This window comes from Heterocephalus glaber, unplaced genomic scaffold (assembly GCF_053883595.1).
Source record: "Heterocephalus glaber isolate CG9 unplaced genomic scaffold, H.glaber_assembly_v1.0 deba00000809, whole genome shotgun sequence".
In the NCBI taxonomy this organism is placed as follows: Eukaryota; Metazoa; Chordata; class Mammalia; order Rodentia; family Bathyergidae; genus Heterocephalus; species Heterocephalus glaber.
Genome location: NW_028258163.1, coordinates 7,770,502 through 7,790,399, shown reverse-complemented (window position 1 = coordinate 7,790,399; position 19,898 = coordinate 7,770,502). Strand labels below are relative to the sequence as shown.

General features: G+C 39.1%; 1 protein-coding gene across 2 annotated transcripts in view; it reads left to right on the top strand.

Moving 5' to 3' along the window:
* Cdin1 (CDAN1 interacting nuclease 1) overlaps nt 1-19,898 on the top strand; it is a 311,052-nt gene that overhangs the window by 265,841 nt on the left and 25,313 nt on the right. The gene's annotated exons all lie outside the window — the stretch shown is intronic.

The following is a 19,898-nucleotide window of genomic DNA, read 5'->3' as shown; positions in this document are numbered from 1 at the left end:
ACAGTACTCCCAGGGTTTAATCCCTGGTGTAGAGGGGAGACAGACGGAGAGAAATCAAATGGCTGCCCTGAACAGGCAATTGAACAGGAAAATAAGAAATGACTTCAAGGGATATTTAAATGGGGGAAATGAATGGAAACAGAAGCTGAGGAAACGGGAGAACTCCATAATTACTTTACAGTATTAAATGCAGAAGAGAATATGGGTAAGAGACGTGTATTTAAAGATTTCGAATTTGAAGGTTGGTGTGGTGGCACAGGCTCTGGGAGACTAAGGCAAGAGAATTACGAGTTCAAGCCTAGCCTGAGCTACTTAATGAGCAGTGAGACCTAGTCTCAAAATAAAAATAAAAAGGGTAGGGTGTGTTGCTCGGTGCACAAGCCCAGAGTTCAATCCTCAATACCAACAACAACAACAAAAGGTTTAAACTTGATTATTTATTTATGTTCCTCTTTTTAGTATAAGGGGATTTGGGGGTGCTTTTTAGGGATAGAAACATTACAGTAGGTTAAAAAGATAAATGAGGAAATGAAGGTGAAGAGAAATAAGTTGAAGTTTAAAACTGGCACTCAAAGTGCATGCTGTATGATTTATATGGTTACTTGATATGAGACAGATTTGGCATAGAATTTAATAGCCAGCACAAAGAGAAAAATCATCTCAGTGCAAGATTCACAGTGTCCAAAGGGTAAAAATCAGAACCCAGCTTTCCCTGGCACTGAGAATGGAGAGAAATTTCTCCTATAGAAATGTAATACACATTGAGCTAGAAGAGCCAGCAGGACAAGGGCACAGACAAAAATATGAATCCAGAATTCAACAGAGAGGTTGGATGTGGCGACTCAGACTTGGAAATCATTGTCATAGGTGCACATGTTCTTCAGAATTTTGTATTGTTACCTCATTCACCACTGTAAGAATTTCATTAGCATTGGGAAGCACATTTTCTATTAAAAATAAGAAAATTGGGGCCAGGAATGTAGCTCAGTGGCACGGTGCCTGCCTGGCAAGCACAAGGTCCTGAGTTCGTTCCCCGGTACTGCAAAAAAAATAAAAAGTAAAATAAAAATTAGAAAATTAAAGATTATCAGTGCAGAAAACTGTGCCAAGAAAATTGCCACTAAGTCCAGTTTCTCAAAAGCCAACTTTAGCTTACTCTAAATTTCATGTGAGGATCAGAGTGGTACCATTCGTAACTCCACTTCTGCAGTTAAAATTACCCAAGTCCCACCCACAATCAACTAGAAAGGTATATCTAGTCCTTATTGTGTAGAATAATGACCAGGGTTTTGTCTCCACTTTATTACTATTGTACACATGTGTCAAGTTAGTTCAGTCTTGAGCTCATGATTTTAGGAAGAAAAAAGAAAGAGGCACAATTCAGCCATAACCAAAATGTATATTTTTAAGATAACTAATGTTCACCATATGCCCATGCATGCTTCCTTGAAAAGTAAGATAAACTTTCAGATTTTCTCTGCTGCTGACCTAGAGAAAGAAAATGTATGCAAGTGATTTAAAATCTTGAGTAACTCCATTCCCTTGTTTTGACTCACAGCTATCAGCTTCACATTCGAAATCAAAGTATGGACCTGGAGAATTCATATGCATTTTAAGAGACATTTAAGGGAATTCATTACTGCTGTTAAAAGTTTTAAGCATATCCTGATGGCATCTACCTAGAATTCCCCAGAAGCCACTGGATTCAAACTTTTATCAAGTTCACACATTATGTCTCTGAAACCACCTTCTTCTGAAAAGTGAAAGGGCCATGGTCAAGAAAATTCCTTCTGGTAGCTCTAACCCTTTTGATGATCTAACGTATTTTTCTCTTCACCAATTAGAACACTGAAAACTTTCACATTATTTTATAGCCATTCTCAACTTTGATATAATTCTTTGAAATATGTCTTCCTTATTTAGACTGAGATTACACTTATAATTAAAACATAAAAATAATACCCTTTTAGCAGTATGTCTTTATGCTGTAACACTACTAATTTTTAATGTTTCCATGATGATCATGGAAATTCAGCTTCTCAGTGTGTAAGGAGTTTAAAAGTCAACAAAATGATAAAGAAAATACTGGTGTTCATTGACATCTGAGCTTACTATACCCTCTTTTCTAAAGCAAAAATATATTAATAAACAGTTATACAGGTCCAGTATGGAAATTGAATTTCAGAAAAACAGCAGTCTAAATCCTGTATTTTGCTTTCAGGTTCAGTGGATTTTTATCTTGAGTATTAGCTTAAAAGATTAACCAACTATTCATTTCATAAACTTGAACACCCACCTCACAGTAGAAAACAAATTGGCCTTTGGAGTTTCCCGATAAAGTGCTATTCAAAGTGGCTCCATAATCATTAAAACATAGAGTTAGTTTTGTGAATGGCATCAGTGAAAAATCTTTCTCGTGTAAAGAAAGCAGTAGGAATAAACTTTAAGTCAAAGGCAAGTTCTTCTGGTCTCTCATCCACAATGTTTATCCCAGTGGGATATGATAGTCTGTGCAATTGCTAGGTTCCACAATAATTATAAAGAGCAATAACATGTGGTATGAATAGAACATGTAACAAAGAACAGCAGTAGATGGTAAAATAAACCACTGGTTATGTCAAAACTAATAACTTATTGACTCATGCAGGGTCCATGAGTTAAGAGGTCAGATGAGCCCTGTGTTTAAGCTTTACTAATAATACACATGGCTTTTCTGGTTCATCATTTTCAACAGTGGCTTCAGAACCGTGTTAAGGATTATGTGAGATTGACTGGGTTTCATTAATGGCTTATGTGAGAACATGTGCCCCTATCTTTGAAAGAAAGGTTCAAGATAGTCAATGTAAGCATTTGCCTTTTTGCAGCTTCTGGAAAGAGGTGGAGGGTTCTGAGACCTCTTGTCATGAATACAGCATTTGCTATCATAGAAAACACCATCCATATTTTTTTAGAAATGGAAGTAGTTGTACAATATGACACCCAAAGTATCTTTAAAATGTTATGTATCATAGTGTACTTTAAAAAAGCAGGGCACTTCTCATTGATCTTCCTATTTTACTTTGATTTAAAATGGAGATCTTTCTTTCCTATTGAAATCTTTGCATTTTTATTTATAAATATATAGGGGAAAATCCATTTCAGGCATATGCAGCCTCATAAATTATGTTTGGTAGTTGAAACAGTATGCGCCTATGTCACGGATTGAACATCCTCCTTTATTAGGATGCTATTTATTGCCACCAGCTGCACTGCTTAGCTAAGAAAGTTCTTGACACTAGCGATTGCTTTTCAGCACCACTGCTTCCGGCTGCTAACAGGGGCTTCTATTTCCAAATGAAGCCACCCCTCTCAAGCACTTCCTTCTGCTACACAGATATCTCCTGTCATCGTGATGCTGGAGAAGGGTGGGGGGAGGGACTGCACCCACTCATGCTCTGTGATCTCCTGCGCTGTAAATCTCCATGGCTTTAAGATTTCTCCCCTAACAGCACAGGCCTGAAAACTGTCAAATACATTCAGGCAATCTACCCAACAGTAATGGATTTTTTGAAATTAAGATGTGAATTTAACTTGTAATCAAAGGGTGTCTCAGAGTCATCAGCATGGATTTCAGAAGAGAAACATGGTGCATATCAGCAGTAGACACTGGTCTCTAGTTTATTACATTTTCTAGCAGGGAAAACTAGACAAAGGTAATTACTCTTCTTCGGTTAAAGACTATTATTACACTTGCATGAACAGTTAACCCTGCTGTTATTTTCTCCTCTGCCTGTGTCAATGGCATCCAGACTATCCAAGCAGGAAAGGTATAGAAATAGGGGTCTCAGCTCATTTCCGATTGCACGGTAAGTCCACTTTGAAAGGTAATCTTCCGAGCCACAAATGTGTGCACCAACACACCAGCATGCACCATTATTTGTTGATGGGATCTGTGTCCGTGTCTGGTGCAGACAAGTTTGAACACTGGCTCCTTTTTAAAAAAAAATGCTTCCACACATAATTGGGCTCCCAGAGCCTACAGAGCTAACAGCAGTAGTCAGTGACAGGAGGAGACCTCCTTCTGTTAACATGGAAACAGAGTTTCCTTGCTCTCCTCCAGAAAGGAAATTCCCTCTAGGTCAAGGTTGAAGCTTTCTGCAGCGTGAGGGGTGCAAGATTACGCAGAAGATACCTTAACCTGTGATCCTGGAGAGCACTCTTGAAGTGGTGTCAGGCCCTCCAGCCTTCATAAGCAGCAAATTTCTCCCCTTGACTAAACAAGAGGACAAGCAGAAAATTGATTTCTAGACATTGCCTTGGAGAAACAGACTGAAAATTAGAACCTCAAGGCTCTTTGCTCCAACCAAAAGCTCGGGCAGAGACAGGCCTGGAGTGTTGTTTGCAGGTTTGAGAGGCAGCTTCTAAACCCTTTCTAGATGAAGTCATCGCTCCCCTCCATGCTCTGTGCTTCTAAATCAGCAGGGCATTGAACTAAAACAATACATTGAACAGTAAGTCTCACCCAGGGCTCCCCACCCTTCAGCAGGCACATAATATTGTCTGCATCAGGACAGGGCAGAAACCAGAAAACGGAAGGTCACCTCTGGTCTCCCTGGTACCACCCACTGGCTCAAGGAGCCCACAGGGATGTCTGACACCCAGCCTGGTTTTTTGTTTTGCTTTGGACTTGTCTCCAAAATCAGATCAAGAAGAAACAGTAAGAGGGATAACAGATTAAGAGCATCACATTGAAAAGGGAAAATGCTGAATTAAAAAGGAGACTGGGTGCTGGTGAATGTCTGTGCATGTCTGTAATGACAGCAGGAACTGACAGAACAGCCAGAGGTGCTGCTCTTCCTGCTCACCAGCCTTCTAGCAAAGAAAGGAAGGGAGAAGTGATATTTCAGTAAGAAGCCTTATTTTTTAAAAAAGTAGATGATAAAAACAAAAGGTGCTTCTATTAGGTGACTTGATAAAATATTCTGTATGTGTGAACTCTTTAATAAGGCTGAAAGCGGGTAATGTATTTTAAACAACAAATGAGGATAAAAAATATTTTAAAAGCAAAGGATAAGGCAGGCTTAGTGATTTACACCTGTTGTTCCAGCATTCTGGAAAGCTCAGGCAGGAAGATTGCAATTGTGAGACGTATCTTGAATTTTTTTTAAAAAAAATTGAAGGGCTGAGGATATAGCTCAATGAGAAGTCCCAGGACTCAATTCCCACCCCCACCCCACCCCCCAAAAGGAAGAAAAAACAGGATTACTGAGAAAAGTCAAAGAACACTGATACCTAATGGACTCTCATACTTAGTTAAGTACATATCTTGAAGAAATCACTGTCTTCTTTTTCTTTTTTTTTTTTTTTTGATACTGGGGATCAAACTCAGGACCTTCTGCTTGCAAGGCAGGTGGCAGAACTACTGAGCTAAATCCCTGACCCCCACTGTCTTCTTTTTAAGATAATCTTTGATCTAAAATGTCGAGCAGAAGAATATGACCCATTCAGATGATATTCATTAGTGCTATTAGCAACATACATTTTGGGTAGAAACTGTGGAACCAAAAGATGTTCAAATAAAAAAGCAAAGTTTGGAATTGTTTCCTTTTTTCTTGTAACAGTGATTTAAATCTATTTCATAATTTCCATTCAATATTACTTACCTAAGGCCAAGTACTGTACTAGGTGCTATAGGTCTCTGGATTCTGAATTTCTAACATGTTATTCTCAGTGTGTCTCTGACATATAATAAATTTCAAGCCGTCCATTGAACCACCTATACAAAAGTCTACTCTCATTTTACTAAATGTTGTAAGGTGCCTTTTACCAATATCTGCATCAATCGGTATAACATTTTCCAACTTTCTTCAAGCTATTGTAGTGTTTATCATCTGTACAAAATATCCTTTCTACACACCCTACCGAGGTCCCCATTCACGCTGAATCAGGCCACTGCAGACAGGCAGGACTGTGCAAGCCCTACCGAGGTACCGAGTTGCGCAGAAGATGCCGATTCACCCCGCTGCAGACTGGCAGGTCTGCCCATGCCCTACCGAGGTCCGAAGTGGCACAGAACATGCCAAATCAGCCCGCTGCAGACAGGCAGGCCTGTGCACACCCTACCGAGGTTCTGAGTCACACGGAATGTGCTGAATCAGCCTGCTGCAGACAGGCAGGTCTGTGCATGCCCTACCAAGGTCCCAAGTCACATAGAACGTGCTGAATCACCCCGCTGCAGACAGGCAGGTCTGCCCACACCCTACCGAGGTCCTGAGTTGCACAGAATGCGCTGAATAAGCCTGCTGCAGACAGGCAGGTCTGTGCACATCCTACCGAGGTACCAAGGGGCATGGAACACTCTGAATCAGCCCGCTGCAGACAGGCAGGTCTGTGCACGCCCTACCAAGGTCCTGAGTCACACGGAAGACACCGAATCATCCCGCAGCAGACAGGCAGCCACCTGGTTCCACACTACAAAGACACAGAGGACACCAGACCACCAGACCAAGGTACTGAGTCCCCCTGGTCCCAGCCCAGAGGTAGGGGCTTCTGAGCCGCTGTCCCACTGCTCCTGGTCCAGAGGAAGGGGATTCCCAGTCAGCATCACTCCTGCTGCTCCCAGCCCAGAGGAAAGGGCTTTTGGGCTACCTTCTGTCCTGCTGCTCCTGACCCAGAGGAAGGGGCTTCCGGGCCAACATCCCTCCCACCACTTCCGGCCCAGAGGTAGGGGCTTCTGAGCCACCATCACACTGCTCCTGGTCCAGAGGAAGGGGCTTCCCGGCCACCATCCCTCCTGCTGCTCCCAGCCCACAGGAAAGAGCTTTTGGGTCACCATCCCTACCGCTGTTCCCGGCCCCTGTCCCACCTCTCCCAGCTCAGAAGAGGTAATCCGTGGAGGTGCTAACAGCCCCCAGACCCAGTCAAAATGAGAAACACATAAATAAGTCTCAAAACCAGACTTCCAGATCACCTACAGCAACCCCAAAGGGAAATGAGATGGAACACTCTGATACTCAACCACCTGGACCCACTGAACTGGCTACAAAAGGAGATCTGGAAAAAATGAAATCAGAAATAATTTCTCAGATAACAGGAGAAACTGTGCCCCTAGTGCAAGACATGATTAATAAATCTAGAGAGGAGCTCAGGAACATGATAGACTCCCAACATAAGAAACAAATGGAATCCATAAAACAGATGCAAATAGATTTACAGGAGATGAAAAACTCCATTGAAAATCTACACAGCAGAATGAGCCAATGTGAGGACAGAATTTCAGATATAGAAGATAAGATTGCACTTAGTGACCAGGAAAAGAAAAATTGCTTCAAAATTATAAGGGAACATGAGAAATCAATCCAGCAGCTGCTAGATGATGCAAAGAATAACATAAGACTGATTGGGCTCAATGAAGAAACAGAAGAGAGTGGAGATGACATAAAAAATCTCTTCACAGAAATAATGGCAGAAAACTTGCCAAGCAGGGGAAAAGAGCTTGACATACAGATAAGTGAGGCATATAGGATTCCAAATAGCCTTGATCAAAAAAATCTACACATAGGCTTATAATTGTTAAGATTCCAGAAATCCAACAGAAGAACAAAGTTCTGCAAGCAGTGAGAGAAAACAAACAAATCACATACAAAGGAAAGCCCATCAGAATCACAGCAGACTTCTCAACACCAACCATCAAGGCAAGAAGAGCTTGGAGGGACATATTCCAAGCCCTAAAAGAAAACAGCCTCCAACCCAGATTGATGTACCCTGCAAAACTATCTTTCAAAATGGATGGAGAAAGAAGATACTTTCATGACAAAGAGCACCTTAGGAACTTTGTGAATACCAAACCAGCACTCCAAAAAATTCTACACAATATCCTAGGAACAGACATTGAGGATCACAACCCCAGGAAGCAAAGCAGAATGAACCCATAGGGCATGACAAGAAATTAAATGTAAAAGGGGAGAACCCAACAAAAAGAAAAAGTTGTGGCAATGACAAGTCAATACGTTTCAGTTATAACCATCAATGTTAATGGTCTCAATTCACCAATCAAAAGAAATCGACTGGCAGAATGGGTCAAGAAGCAAAATCCAACAATATGCTGCATACAGGAAACACTTAATTCAAAAGGAAACTCATAGACTGAAAGTTAAAGGGTGAAAAACAATACTCCATGCAAAAGGAAACCGAAAAAAGCAGGAGTAGCTATCCTCTTTGTAGATCAAGTAGATTTCAAACCAACACTGGTTAAGAGAGATGAAGAAGGACACTACACCCTTGCAAAGGGAAGAATCCAAGAGGAAGAGATGACAATCATAAATATCTATGCACCAAACACTAGTGCACCCAACTATATAAAACAAATACTAACGGACATGAAAAGTCATATATGCATTAATACACTTGTAGTGGGGGACCTCAATACCCCACTGTCACAAATAGATAGATCAACTAGGCTAAAAATAAGTAATGAAATAGTAGGACTCAATCAAACTCTTGAACAAATGAACTTAACATATGTTTACAGAGTCTTCCACCCCACAAAATCAGAATGCACATTCTTCTCAGCTGCACATGGGCCATTCTCAAAAATAGACCACATACTCACACATAGAACATGTTTAAGTAAGTGCAAAGGAATTGAAGTTACCCCCTGTATATTATCAGACCATAGTGCCATGAAATTGGAGATCCATAGCAAAAGAAACTGGAAAAATTTCATAAACATGTGGAAATTGAACAATACACTTCTGAATAACCAATGGGTCACAGAGGAAATTAAAGAAGAAATCAGACAGTTCCTTCAATTAAATGACAATGACAATACAACATATCAGAATCTAAGGGACACAATGAAAGCAGTCTTTCAAGGGAAATTCATAGCAGTGAATATGCATAATAGGAAAACAGAATGAGCCCAATTAAACAACCTGATGCTGAACCTCAAACTTCTAGAAAAAGAAGAGCAGGACAACCCCAAAGCTCATACAAGGGAGGAAATTATAAAGATCAGAGGAGAAATCAATGCAATGGAGACTAAGAGAATGATACAAAAAATCAATGAAGCCAAGAGTTGGTTCTTCAAAAGAATCAACAAAATTGACAAACCTTTAGCCAACCTTGTCAGAAAAAGGAAAGAAAAGGCCCAAATCCATGCAATTAGGAATGAAAAGGGTGAAATTACAACAGACCTAGCAGAAATCCAGAGGATCATCAATACCTACTTCCAGAACCAATATGCCAATAAGATGGACAACACAGAAGAAATGGACAGATTCCTAGATACATATGAATTATAAAAGTTGAACAAAGAAGACCTGAAAATTCTGAACAACTCAATATCAACCAATGAAATTGAAAATGTAATTAAAAACATCAACTAAGAAAAGCCTGGGCCCTGATGGCTTCACTGCTGAATTCTACAAGACATTTAGAGAGGAAGTGCTGCCACTACTCTTTAAACTCTTCAGTGAAATTGAAAGGGAAGCAATACTCCCAAATTCATTCCTGGAAGCAAGCATCACCTTGATCCCCAAAGCAGAGAAAGACCCAACTGAAAAAGAGAACTATAGGCCAATCTCACTAATGAACATAAATGCAAAAATCCTTAATAAGATAATGGGAAACAGAATGCAGAAGATCATCAAGAAGATCATACAGCCTGATCAAGTTGGGATTCATCCCAGGGATGCAGGGATGGTTCAATATATGCAAATCAATCAATTTAATACAGTATATCAATAGTGCCATGGACAAAAACCATATGATTATCTCCATAGATGCAGAAAAAACATTTGACAAAATCCAACATGCATTTATGACAAAAACCCTACAAAAAATTGGAATAGATAGACTCTACCTCAAACTGATAGAAGCCATCTATGAAAAACCAACAGTCAATATTATAGTAAATGGTCAAAAACTGAAATCCTTCACATTAAAATCAGGAACAAGACAAGGATGTCCACTATCACCACTTTTGTTCAATATAGTTCTGGAAACATTAGCCATGGCAATTAGACAAGAGAAAGAAATAAAAGGAATAAAGATAGGAAATGAAGAAGTCAGATTGTCATTATTTGCAGATGACATGATACTCTATATAGAAGACTCCAAGAACTCCACCAAAAGTCTTCTAGACTTAATAACCAAATTCAGTCAAGTAGCTGGTTACAAGGTCCACACACAAAAATCAATAGCTTTCCTCTACACCAATGACAGACTCACTTAGAGAGAAATAGGGCAAATAATTCCTTTCACAGTAGCATCCAAAACACTGAAATACCTAGGAATCATCCTAACGAAAGAAGTCAAAGACCTCTTCTCTGAAAACTATGGCACTTTGAAAAGAGAGATTGACGATGATATCAGAAAATGGACAGACATCCTCTGCTCCTGGGTAGGAAGGATTAATATAGTGAAAATGGCCATACTTCCAAAACTGCTACATAGATTCAATGCAATTCCAATTGAGATCACAGCAGCATGCTTCATAGACCTTGAGAAAACAATCCAAAAATTCATTTGGAACAAGAAGAGACCCAGAATAGCAAAAGCAATTCTAGGTAACAGAGATATGGCAGGGGGTATCACAATCCCCAACCTGAAACTATACTACAAAGCTACTGTGATAAAACCAGCATGGTACTGGCAAAGAAACAGACTTGAGGACCAGTGGAACAGATTAGAAGATGCAGAAATAACACCAGACACACTCAGCCATCTCATCTTCGATAAAGGAGCCAAACACCCTCACTGGAGGAAAGATAGCCTCTTTAATAAATGGTGCTGGAAAAAATTGGGCTTCAACTTGCCAAAGATTAAAACTAGACCTATATCTCTCACCATGCACTAAACTAAAATCAAAATGGATTAAAGATCTAAATATTAAAATAGAAACTCTGAACCAGTTGGAACAGAGGTTAGGTAGAACCCTTGAAGACATCGGTGGAGGAAAAGATTTTATGAACAAAACCTCAGTTGCCCGTGAACTAGCACAAACAATCAACAAGTGGGATCTCTTCTTATTAAAAGGCTTCTGCACAGCAAGAGAAACCACCAGCAATGTGAAGAGACAACCCACAATGTGGGAAAAAATCTTCACCTCCTCTTCCTCAGACAAAGGTCTACTATCTTGAATCTATAAAGAGCTTAAAAAGATCAGACCTCCCAAATTTAAAGACCCAATCCAAAAATGGGCATCTGAAATGAACAGACATTTCTCAGACAAAGAAGTAGAAATAGCAAATAAATACATGAAAACATGTTCAACATCACTGGTCATTTGAGAGATGCAAATGAAAACAATGCTGAGATTCCACTGCACTCCAGAAAGAATGGCTGCTACCATGAAATTAACCAATAACAAATGCTGGCGGGGCTGTGGGGAAAGAGGAATACTGCTCCACTGCTGGTGGGAGTGTAGACTGGTGCAAGCCCTGTGGAAATCAGTAGGGAGATACCTCAAAGAACTAGGACTGGAAGTCCCATTTGACCCCACTATTCCACTGCTGGGGATCTTCCCCAAAGAATTAAAAGAATCATACCACAGTGATATATGTGCGCCCCTGTTCATAGCAGCATAGTTTGTAATAGCTAAAACTTGAAAACAGCCCAAATGCCCATTAACTGGAGACTGGATAAAGAAAACGTGGTTTTCTTATAAAATGGAGTACTACTCAGCCATAAAAAATGAGCAATTAGAGACATTTATAGCTAAGTGGATGCACATTGAGGCCATACTCTTAAGTGAAATAAATAGGACACACATGAATAAATACGGAATTGTTTCTCTGGTGTGAGAAACTGAAAGTGTAAATAAGGACTAAATGTATAATAGGTAATGTGAAATAGGAAGAAAAGGGGCAAAGGGGAAGGAAGTGGGAAGGCTAGGGGAAAGGATAGAAGGGAATGGGATTAATACGAGAAAATGGAAAAATAGGAACAAAATCTTTGTAAATAGGGAGGAATGGAGGGATTGAAGGGAGGGCTGGGCAAGGGTGAAAAATTAGAGCCAAGAGAGACTATGTAAAGGTGCAAATTTCCAATGATGAATGTCATTATATTGTATACCTAAAATGTACTAATGATTAGAATGAATAATTGATAATGTAAAATAGGAAGAAAAGGTCCAAAGGGGTAGGGGTAGTGGGAGGGGTAGGGGAAAGGAAAGAAGGGAAAGGAAAAATGCTGAGAAATGGAAAAAATGGAAATAAAGTCTTTGTAAATAGGGAAGGGTGGGCTAGGAATGGGGAAAAAACAAGAACCAAGATGCATTATGCAAAACATCCTTTCTAAAATTTCCAAATGAGATTGATTTAGCTATTGTAGATATTAAATAAATTATAATTATCTACAATTTTTAGTTCCCTATCTTTATCAAATAAAAAATAGTTATTAAGTGGCTAGCTCTAATTTTCCATTCAGGAAAATAAATTCTTGTGATCAGTCAATTAATTGATACTCCAATGTCCTTCCAGAATTTCTTCATTCATTATATCAGATCAGCAGAATAAACATCACTAGATGGCACTAGTAATTATCATTCATCTCAAATGAACCTGTAGAATGAAGTGACTCAACCCACAGCATTTTATCTTAGTTGCAAGAAAGTGAAACAAGCAGTTTCAGTAGTTAATCTAAACAAAATAATACAGAGCAATCCAAGTCAATGTAATGCACATAAAATCTACAGTGAGACAGTCTAAGTTGGAATTCTGACATTGCTGCTTATTTGATGTGTGACTTGGTTAAACTGCATAACTTTAGTGTCTCATCTATAAAATGAGTATAATACCTTACCCCGTAGAAATATTCTGAGGTATAAATGTGGTTTTTTATACACACTAAGCACTCAGGATGTTAGCTATGTTTATCATAATATAAAAACATTGTTTTAAGTGAACATACATAAAAGAGTTTGCAAATATGTTTTGGTTAGTAGTGGCAGAAAACACATGTTACACCTTGATATTATTACTTAATACATTAACTTGGCTTTCCTGGTTACAGTAATCTTTTTTCCCCAAATGTTTTCTTGTTTCATTTTACTTCTTACTACAACCAAATACCCGCATCCTCCCCACTTAGAGAGCTCCTGAAATCCCTCTTCTTCACAGAACATTGCCTGACTTGTATAAGTAAGATGATAAATCTCTTGCTCCTTCAGTTTCAACAAACTACTTATGCAACACAAACACTATGCACACCAAAGCTTGTAAGTCAATGTTTACATTACATCCTAGCAAATGTGTTTTTGTAATGTCCACAGTTTAAAATGTAGGCTTCTTGCCAGGGAAGGAGCTATGTCTACTTAATTTGTTTTCTTGGTTCATACTTGACCATAGTTGGGGGTAACAGTGAAATTTTAAAAATATTTTGTGCTTGCCACGATCCTAAACCTGAAGGTTGGGAGCCATGAGGAGAGAAGACCAGAGAGGTGTTTCATCCTTGACATCTAAGAAAGAAAGCTCACAACAATTATGAAACTGACCTTGGGAGACAGCTACATGAGGGATGTCTCTTCCAGTCAATCTTCAAGCCAAGGCACCTTGGAAAGAGCTTTTGTTTATGTCAAAGAACATCAGGAGCCAGGCACACTGACACGTGTATAATCCCAGCCACCTGGGAGGCCGAGGCAAGAGGATTGAAAATTCAAGGCCTGCCTGACAAACTTAGGAAGACACTGTCTCAGAATAAAATGTGAAAGGGAGGGCAGTGTGCTGAAGATGTAGCTCAATGGTAGAGCATTTGCCTGACATGTATGTGTGAGTTCTTAGCATACATGAGGCCCTGTATTCAATTCTCAGTACTTCAAAAAAAGAAAAAGCAATAAACAGGAGTTGTAAAGAAGAGGAGACTTATGCCAGATTGTTATAGCTTAGATTTAAAATTTCCACCCAGCACCCGGCAGGAAGCTCCTCCACCACCTTCCCAAGCTCCTAGGGCAGAGAAGGTGAGCCCGTCCCAGCACCCAGACTTCTCAATGCAAACCCTCAAGGCAAGAAGAGCTTGGAGTGATGTATTTCAGGCCATAAAAGAAAACAGCCTCCAACCCAGATTGATGTACCCTGCAAAACTATCTTTCAAAATTGATGGAGAAATAAGATACTTTCATGATAAAGAGCACCTCAGGAACTTCATGAATATCAAACTGGCACTCCAAAAAATTTTAGACAATACCCTAGGAAAAGACAATGGGATCACAACCCCAGGAAACCCAGCAGAATGAATCCATTGGGTGTGACAAATTAAACGCAAAGGGGGAGAATCCAACAAAAAGAAAAAGTCATGACAAAGCTTTTAAAACTTTTAACTTCATCTCCCTAATGAGTGTATAATTCAATCTTATTATTGTACTGATTAGTATTTTTCTAATTCTAGAGTTGCACACCTTTCCTTGTGCTGTACTATCTATCATCTTCTTATGTCTACTTTTTAATTGGGTTGTCTATTAAAGAGCTCTAAGAATTCTTTATATATTCTGGTTATAGGTTATATGCTTTGTAAATATGGTCTATTTAAGGACTACTTTTCATTTTAATGATGTCATTTAAAGTTCTAAATTTTGATGGAATCTCATTTATCAATTTTTTTCTTTTATACATCATGTCTTTTGTATCCCAGGTAGTTCTTGCCTACCCTAAATTCATAAACATTTTCCCTTATAATTTCTTCTTAAAGTTTTATACTTTTAGGCTTTCATATTTAGGTTCATAGATCCCTTCCAGTTATTTTCATGTATGGAAATAAAGGGTTGAGGTTAATTTTTTATATACAGATACCAGGTGTTCTAGTGCTATTTGCTGAAAACACTATCTCTTCCTCGGCTCTTGAATTGAGTTTATATTCTATAAAATGCTAATGTTAAATAATCTTTCAAAACTCAGTGGACCATATATGTGTGGTTCTATTTCCAGATTCTCTGTTTTATTCCAATGATCTATATGTCTTTCCTTACACCAACATTGCCTTGATTACTGTAGCTTTAGAAGAAGTCTTAAAATTAGGTACTAAACATCTTCCAACCGTTTTTTTGTTTTTTATCTTTTCTAGGTTCTTTGTACTCCTACATAACTTTTAAATTTCAATATCCAATTCTTCATTTATAGCAAGTATACACAGACCTGAATATTTGTATATACCTTGTGTTTTCTAATCCTGCTAAATTCAAGTACAAGTTCTAGGGGCTCCTAGAGATTTCTTAGTATTTTCTCTGTAGATGATCATTTCATCTACCTATAAAGATTTTGCTTCTACTTTGACAATCCTATCCTAATTGTGTCATTTTATTACCAGACTATTTTGGTGGGGCCTAGGTTTCCAAGTTTAATGGACAGATAAAGAATAAGCATATCTGCCCTTGTTCCCCACCTTAAGGAGAAAGCATTGTATCTTCTCCATTCATATAAGGTGTTCTCGCTGTAAGTATGGAGTACATGTCTTTAAGCTGTTGAGGAGGTTCTGTTCTACTTCTAGTCTCCTGATAGCTTTTACCATGAACAGCTGTAGAATTTAGTCCAATACTTTTTCTTCAACTAGTGACAGGATCATATGGCTTTTTCCTTTCCTCTGTTGAAGTGATGACTTTTGGGGGTGGATCTTCCAATGCTGAACCAACACTACCATCCCTATAACAAAACCACTTTCTACATACTGCCAGATCTGACTTCTATTAGTTTGTTTTGTTAAACAAATTTCTATCTATGTTCATACTTTTTTCTTTTGTTATCTTTATCCAGTTTTAGGATTAGCACAATGTTGAGTTCCTAAAATGAGGGGAGAAGTGTTCCTTGTTTTTTCTGCTTTAATTGTTTGATATAATTTATCAGTTAAAATGTATATGAGCCTGCTGTTATCATATAGGTAGGTTTTCAAGCTAGGAATATACTTTCTTTAATAGGTGCTATTCAAATTTTATATTTCCTCCAGAGTTAGTTTCATTAATTTGTCTTCCAAGGTACTTCTTAGAAGTTGTCAAATTTATTTCAAAAAAGATTTTTGTAATATGCTTTCCCATATCCTTTTAAATTCTGTAAAATCTGTGGTAATGTCTCCTAGATCTTGATATTTTAATTTAAAAAATGTATAATTGATATTGTGTAACAAGAAGAAAAGGTCTAAAGGAGCAGGGGAAGTGGGAGGGGTAGGGGAGAGGAAAAAAGGAAAAAGAAGAAATATGAGAAAAGGAAAAAATGGAAACAAAGTCTATAAATAGGGAAGGGTGGGGGGGTGAAGGGAGGGCAAGGGAAGTGGAAAAAAAATAAGAACCAAGACACTCATGTAATGGTACAAGATCCCAATGATGAATGTAACTGTATTTTATACCTAAAATGTACCAATAAACTTAATGGGAATAAATAAATAAATAAATAAATAAATAAATAAATAAATAAATAGATTTCCCCAAAAGTTAAATGTGTTTGGAAAGTGATTGGATCTTAGGGGCACTTTATTCTTTAGTGGATTAGCCCACTGATGAGTTCATAGCTAACTTGCTTTAGAATGTAAGGCCTAGTTAGAGGAGAGTCACTGGGAGTGTGACCTGGAAATGGTATGTTCTTGTCCCTGGCTGTTTTTTTTGTACCAGGGATTGAACAGAACCTTGTGCTTGTGAGGCAGGTGGCAGCACCACTGAGCTAAATCCCCAGCCCTCTGGCTTCTTTTTCTGTTTCCTGGCCACAGTGAGTTGAGCATTTTTCCTCCACCATACCTTTCTGCCATGCTTTTTCTGCCTTGGAGCCAGCCAACCATAAACTGAATCATTTGAAAACCATACGCTAAAATAAACCCTTCCTTCTTATTCTTTCCTCTTCTTTAAGTTACAGGTATTGAGTATTTTGTCCAGTGACAGGAAAGTAACTAATACAGAAAATTGGAACTGGGAGTGGGGCCATTGCTGTGACTGTATCTGTATCTATGTAGTTTAGGTCATTTGGAACTGATTTACCGGAAGAGTTTGGAAAGCCTTAGAAAAGCAGGCTAAAGAAGCCCTAGAATGCTGTAAGTGAAGCCTAATGAATGATTCTGGTCAGAGCTACAAGATCACAATGCTGATAGGAATGCAGAGAGTAAAGGCCAGGCTCAAGAAGTTTCACTTAGGAACAAGGGCTCTATTGGTAATTGGGCTAAAGGTCATATATGTTACTCTCTGACAAAATGTTTGTCTACATTTTGTCCATGTCCTCAAATGTTTCAGGAGACTGAAATTAAGAAAAGTGAACTAACTGACCTGGTAGGGAAAATTTCAAGGCAGCCCAACATTCAGCCTGTGGCATGGATACTGCTGCCCATGCTTTCAGCCAGATTTATAGCGAAAATCAGAAACAAAAGTAGAACCAAAAGATGTGAAAAATTTGTGGTTTCACTAGAAAAAAAATGTCTGCAAACTTGGGGCCATGGAGAGCAGGATTGCTAAAAAGATTACCATTAAAAATAAGCAAAGTGGGTTCAAAAATGGGCATCTGGAAGGAACAGACATTTCTCAGACAAAGAAGTAAAAACAGCAAATAAATATATGAAAAAATATTCAACATCACTTGTCATTTGAGAGATGCAAATGAAAACAACACTGAGATTCCACCTCACCCCACAAAGAATGACTGCTATCAAGAAATCAACCAATAGCAAATGCTGGAGGGGGTGGGGAGAGAAAGGAACCCTTCTCTATTGTTGGTGGGAGTGCACACTGGTGCAACCACTGTGGAAATCCATATGGAGATACCTCAAAGAACTAGGACTACAGGTCCCATTTGACCCAGCTATTCCCCTACTGGGTATCTTCCCCAAAGAATTAAAAGAATCATACCACAACGATATATGTGCACCTATGTTTATAGCGGCACAATTTATAATAGCTAAGGATTGGAAACAGCCCAAGTGCCCATCAACTGGAAACTGGATAAAGAAGATGTGGTTTTTTTTATAAAATGGAGTACTACTCAGCCATAAAGAACGAGAAACTAGAGACATTTATAGCTAAATGGATGCATATTAAGGCCATACTCTTAAGTGAAATAAATAGGACACCCATGTGTAAATACCAATAGTATCTCTAGTGTGAGAAACTGAAAGTGTATATAAGGATGAAAATGATTAAAATGAATAATTGATAATTTGAAATAGGACAAAGTCCAAAGGTGGAGGGGTGGCAGGAGGGGAAGGGGAAAGGGAAGAAGGGAAAGGAAAAATTATGAGAAAGAAAAAAAAAATGGAAACAAAGTCTATGTAAATAGGGAAGGGTGGTGGGGGTGAAGGGCACATAGGTAATGGGGAAAAAAAATAAGAAGATACATCCTGTTCAGGTACAAACACCCAATGATAAATGTAAATGTATTGTATACCTAAAATGTACCAATTAATATATAAATTTTAAAAAATAAGCAAAGTGTTTGTCATCAGAACATTAGGAAAAATGGCTTGAAGTCATCTCAGGATTTGGCCAGATGCCACCACTCAGGTGCTCATTCAGGGATACCTAAGAAAGTGCTTCCCTGAGTTCAGCTATTCAGAGAGATCGATGCAACAATGGATGGAGAGGGCCAGGCTACTGCGGGCAGGAGTCCCTGGAATTATCCACATGATACTGGCTTTTCAGGCAAGCAGAATGTAGGTTAGGAGATCATGGAGGCTTCCACCCAGATTTCAAAACAAGTCCAGGAAGGCCAGGTAAAAATGTGTGACAGAGTCGCAGTCTGCAAAATGCCCCTTAAAGCCTGATATGTGAAGCTGTGAGAGTGAAGCCAAAGGTACAGTGGAAACCTCAGGAAGTTGGAAATGGCAGGACTGTGGAATGTCTGCTGAGAAAAACCACAGGCAGTGAGCAGAGCCAGCCCAAGAGAAAGGACATGTGGGCTGCAACCAGCGAGGTCATAGTGGCAGGGCTGCCCAAGCCCTTTGGAGTTCACATCTTCCCACAACTCACTCCACATGCTGGACATGGGACTACAAGAGTAACATTTGTCCTGCTGGGTTTCAGCCTTGCTTTAGTGCTATTCCCTTCTCTTCCTCCATTGAGGAGAGGGAATGTTTATCCTGTGCCATTGTATGTTGGAAGTATTTAACTTTCTTTTTTATTTTTATGGGGGCTCACAGCTAAGAGTTTGCCTTAAGTCTCAGAGCAGACTTTGGACTTGAACTTTTCAGCAATTGGGACATTTAACACTGTGCCAACTCTTAGAGACGGACTAAATGAATTCTGCATGAGAGGACATGAGCCTTTTAGGGGCCAGGGGTGAACTGATGTTCTCCCCAATGTCACATGTGTTTGGAAGGTGATTGGATCATGGAGACTGTATATTCATTAGTGAATTAGTCCACTGATGAGTTCGTAGATGACTTGTTAGGAGGTAGCTCCCAGTTAGAAGTGGGTCACTAGGTTGTGACCTGGAAGGTATATTCTTATCCCCAGGCTACTCCCTTTTCTCTGTTTCCTGACCACTATGAGTCGAGTAGCTTTTCTCTACCATGTTATTTCTGCCTTGGAGCCAACCAACCATGGACTGAGTCATCTGAAAACTATGTGCCAAAAATAAATCTTCCCTTCTTTAAGTGGTGGGTGTCAGATATTTTGTCCCACTGACAGGAAAATGACTAATATATGGGCTGACCTGAGAAGCATATATGTAAAAAAAAGGCTTTTCCTTCGTGGGAAAGACTTCACCTGACTCGGCATAATATCAAGGCCGAGCACTCTGCTATGTAATACTCACAGAGTAATTGTGAGCCTTCACATCAGAAGCAAATCACCTGTGTTGGTGTTTGCTATAGTGATAAGGAAATAATACACAACATGGCAGGCCTTTGTCTGTTCCCCCGCCACCCATGTTTTTTCCAGGAATCATAAGATGTTTTGTTAAACCCACCTGCACTGGAAATGTAACTATTCAAGCAATGTAACTGTTCAAGCTGCAAGATGT